Source organism: Octopus sinensis, linkage group LG28 (assembly GCF_006345805.1).
Source record: "Octopus sinensis linkage group LG28, ASM634580v1, whole genome shotgun sequence".
NCBI classification, from domain to species: domain Eukaryota; kingdom Metazoa; phylum Mollusca; class Cephalopoda; order Octopoda; family Octopodidae; genus Octopus; species Octopus sinensis.
This window is the reverse complement of record NC_043024.1, coordinates 3,156,549-3,161,511: the sequence shown is the minus strand read 5'-3', so window position 1 is coordinate 3,161,511 and position 4,963 is coordinate 3,156,549.

The window sequence follows — 4,963 nt, the reverse complement described above, 5'->3', positions numbered from 1 at the left end:
TTCGGACTTCCACCAGAGTTTCCTCTGGCTTCGTTGATGTTCGCCTGGGGCTAAATGCAACAGTAACACCTCCACCACCCTGCCCTGTCCCTAGCCATATTCAGATGGCTTTAGTCCCTTATATATATATATATATATATATATATATATATATACACATACATATATTTTTCTTTTATTTGTTTCAGTCATTTGACTGTGGCCATGCTGAAGCACCGCCTTTAGTCGAACAAATCGACCCCAGGACATATTCTTCGTAAGCCTTGTACTTATTCTATCAGTCTCTTTTGCCGAACAACTAAGTTACAGGGTTGTAAACACACCAACATCGGTTGTCAACTAATGGTGGGGCGGGGTTGGACATACAATCACAAATACACACACACATACACATATTATATAAGAGTCTATAAAGATTTATACATGGAGAGAAAACCCTTGACAGGACTTCTTATATTCTAAAAAGGGCAGTTAACCCAAACCATAAATAAAGGGTTCAACTGCCCTTTTAAGCATATAAGAAGTCTTGTCAAGGATCTTCTCTCCATGTATAAATCTTTATACACTCTTATATATAAAAATGTGTTATGTTTTATGTTTTTAATAAAAACAGGCAAACCTCTTTTAATTTTTACCCTTATGCTTATACTGTAATGTGTGTATATATATACGATGGGCTTCTTTCAGTTTCTGTTTACCAAATCCACACACAAGGCTTTGGTCAACCCGAGGCTATAGTAGAAGACACTTACCCTAGGTGCCATACAGTGGGACTGAACCTAGAATTATGTGGTTAGGAAGCAAGCCTCTTTATTTCATTAAATTGGCCATATAGGCCTTACAAAGAGAAGCTTGTGGGCTGGACCCAGACAAGATGGGATGAAATGAAACAAAATGATACGGATGAGAGGGATGTCGGCGCCCACCGACCAACAAACGCTCGAAAACAAAGTTTCTTACAACAATTCTCTTTGTCAGGTCCCCAAGCTAAGTGACTTGCCGTCTGCAGACAACTCTGCATCGACAAGTCGGGGCCAGCAAAGAGGAAAGCAAATTCTTCCTTGTCAAAGGTCGCTGTGACCTTTGACAAAAATTTTTCAGTAACTGCCTCCGCAGCCACCTGCGGAGGCCATATCGGACTACTTGAGCAGACCGAGTGCACACGGTCTCGGTCACCCAAGCCGTCCAAAAATTTACTCACCGTCCCTCCCTCGTGATAAAGGAGGACAAACACCTCCTCTTCACAGGAAGGGACCTCACACTGCTCCGTCAGTGGCACACTTCCCACTGACAGAGCCCTATCCACAGGTGGAACACATCCCACCTGCGGCTCCGTCGGCGGCCCAGGAACATCCGCCGACCGTCCTCTGCTCTTCTTTTTCCTCTTTCTTTTTGAGGCTGCGGGAGCAGGGGGCTGCGTCGACAGACGCGGGGGCTCACTACCCTCCTCCGCCGCCTGAACATTCTTTGGTGAGCAACCATTGTTGCTCACCTTTCTTTTTCTTTTCGTGGAGGCAACTTCCTCCACAACTTCCACCGTCTCCCCTTCCAATGAGGGGGCGGCGGGCACCTTCTCTTTCTCATGCTCCAGGGTCCCACCACGGCCCCCTGGACAGTTCCTTTTGATATGGCCAGGCTCCAGGCACAGGTGACACTTGGAGGGGCGTCCCTCAAGTATCACCGGGTACCTGTACCCGGCCATTTTTAGGAAGTCCGGGAACATCATGTCTCCTACGGCCACCGGGGTCCACCCAGTCGACCGCGGGAGCAATCTTCACACTCAATAGCCTGGGCCTGCTATCCCTCAGGCCTCACCGGATGGTCTTCTCGATCCATTCCGCCTCCGTGCCCGGGGGCAGCCCGCACACCCAGTCTCTTCTTATCTTCCTCCCACAATAAGTAGGGAGGAACAAAATTTCTTCTCTCTCAAGGGGCTCGCTGGCAAATCTGCCAGCTTCCTCAGGGGTACCAAACAGCAACCAGACCGTTGCAAATTTGGTCCCCCGTGAAATAAATTTTATAGTTGACAGGTAGTCTGCCAACTCTCTCTCTACTACACTCTTGTCGAAGAGGGCGATGGCACTACACGACTTAGAATAGGCCCGTAGTACCACCGTCCTCTTCACTGGTACTTAATTTCTCAACCCCGAAAGGATGAAAGGTAAAGTCAACCTCGGCGGAATTGAACTCAGAATGTAACGGCAGACGATGTGAAGGTCGTGCTTCACCACTTTGTCCCAGGTTTTCCTGGGTCTGCCTCTAAGCATTTCGGCCGGCGTGCTAACGATTCTGCCATCTCACCGCCTTAATATTAATATATATCATCATCATCATCATCATCATCCTCATCATCATCATCATCGTTTAGCGTCCGCTTTCCATGGTTGGACGGTTCAACTGGGGTCTGGGAAGCCAGAAGGCTGCACCAGGCCCAGTCTGATCTGGTAATGTTTCTACGGCTGGATGCCCTTCCTAACGCCAACCACTCCGTGAGTGTAGTGGGTGCTTTCTACGTTCCACTGGCACAGGTGCCAGACGAGGCTGGCAAACGGCCACGATCGGATGGTGCTTTTTACGTGCCACCAGCACGGGAGCCAGGTGAGGCTGGCAACGGCCACGATCGGATGGTGCTTTTTACGTGCCACCGGCACGGAGGCCAGTCGGGGCGGCTCTGGCAACGGCCACGTTTGGATGGTTCTCTTACGTACCACCAGCACTGGTATCACAGCTACAATTTCCATTGATGTTGATCGATTTCGATTTTGATTTTGATTTCGATTTTCACTTGCCTCAACAGGTCTTCACAAGTAGAGTTTTGTGTCCCAGGAAGGAAAGGTATGCATAAGTGGACTGGCTACATCCCAGGTAGAGACCACGGGTTATGGTCTCACTTGTCCTGCCGGGTCTTCTCACGCACAGCATACTTCCAAAGGTCTCGGTCTCTAGTCATTTCCTCGGTGAGACCTAAAGTTCGAAGGTCGTGCTTAACCACTTCGTCCCAGGTTTTCCTGGGTCTGCCTCTTCCACAGGTTCCCTCAACCGCTAGGGTGTGGTACTTTTTCACAGAACTATCTTCATCCATTCTCGCCACATGACCATACTAGCGCAAACGTCTCTCTTGCACACCACAACTGATGCTTCTTAGGTCCAACTTTTCTCTCATGGTACTTACACTCTGTCTAGTATGAACACTGACATTACACATCCATCGGAGCATACTGGCTTCATTTCTTGCAAGCTTATGCATATTCTCAGCAGTCACGGCCCATGTTTCACTGCCATGTAGCATGGCTGTTCGTACACATGCGTTATACAGTCTGCTATTCTTACTCTAGCAATTACACTTTCAGCACACCCACCCCTGCTACTGACTTGGTCACCTAGGTAACGGAAGCTATCAGCTATTTCTAGTTTTTCTCCCGGGAATGTGGCGGAAGTTGGTCTCTGCGCATTTTCAGTGTTTATTGCTCCTGAGCATCTTCCACATACAAAAACTATCTTCCTAGTTAGCCTTCCTTTGACATTGCTGCACCTCTTATGTGTCCATAGCTTACACTTGGTGCATCTTATAGATTTTCTACCTACGCCTTTTCTACAGATCGAGCAGGCTTCGTTGTTCCAGGCTTGGAAATTGTTTGCTGTGCGTTTCTGGGATCCCAGAACAATTGTCCACATCATCATGTATATATATATATATATATATATATATATATATATATATATATATATATATATATATATATATATATATATAAATATATATATATATATACACAAAGTAGTAAATAAATGGCACAACTAAGTACCGGTATTTACTGGAAATAGCGAATGCAAAAATACGACGCTAATGTATAGCTTCACCGCGTATGTATTAGTAAAAATGCGTGTGTGCAACAAACTAGAGAAAAACGTCTTACCTCCAGGGAGAACATCTGAAAGATGAAATACCCGGAAAAGGATAATGTGGGACCTGCAGGTTTCAGATTTTACAAGATATGACTGCCACCCATATCTTATTCTATCTTCATCAGCCAAGCATATACCATGACGAAATCTACCATGTTACCACATTAATACTATTACACTCGACTGAAACGCGGAACGCCAACAGTACGAAAAACGGTGAAGAAGCTTCAATAAATTAGTAATGCAATACAAAGTATCGCCTTCCAGTAAAGAATAGCCCGTGAGGGAAAAATACACAAAATACACAAAGTAGTAAATAAATGGCACAACTCACGGGCTATTCTTTACTGGAAGGCGATACTTTGTATTGCATTACTAATTTATATATATATATATATATATATATATATATATATATATATATATGAAGGCGTTTGTGATTTGTCTACCTTCCTACATGTATATATATATATATATATATATAGAGAGAGAGAGAGAGAGAGAGAGAGGTGCAGGTGATGCGTGGTAAATAGCTTGATTACCAACCACATGGTTCTTTTGGGCTCAGTCCCACTGTGTGGCACCTTGGGCAAGTGTCTTCTGCTATAGCCTCAGGTCAACCAAAGCCTTGTGAGTGGATTTGGTAGAAAGGAAACTGAAAGTAGCCCATCGTATATACATATATATATGTGTGTGTGTGTGTGTGTGTGTGTGTGTGTGTGTGTGTGTGTGTGTGTGTGTATTTATGTATGTATGTATGTATGTTTCTGTGTCTGTGTTTGTCTCCCCACCATTGCTTGAAAACCGATGTTGGTGTATTCATCTCCCCGTAACTTAGCGATTCAGCAAAAGAGACCGATAGAGTAAGTGCTAGGCTTACAAAGGATAAGTCCCGGAGTCGATTTGTTTAACTAAAAGTGGTAATCCTGCATGACCACAGCCAAATGACTGAGACAAATAAAAGAATAAAAGAATATATGTATGTTGTGTGTGTGTGTGTGTGTGTGTGTGTATATCATATTAATGTTTGTTTTTTATGTTCAGTTATAATAATAAA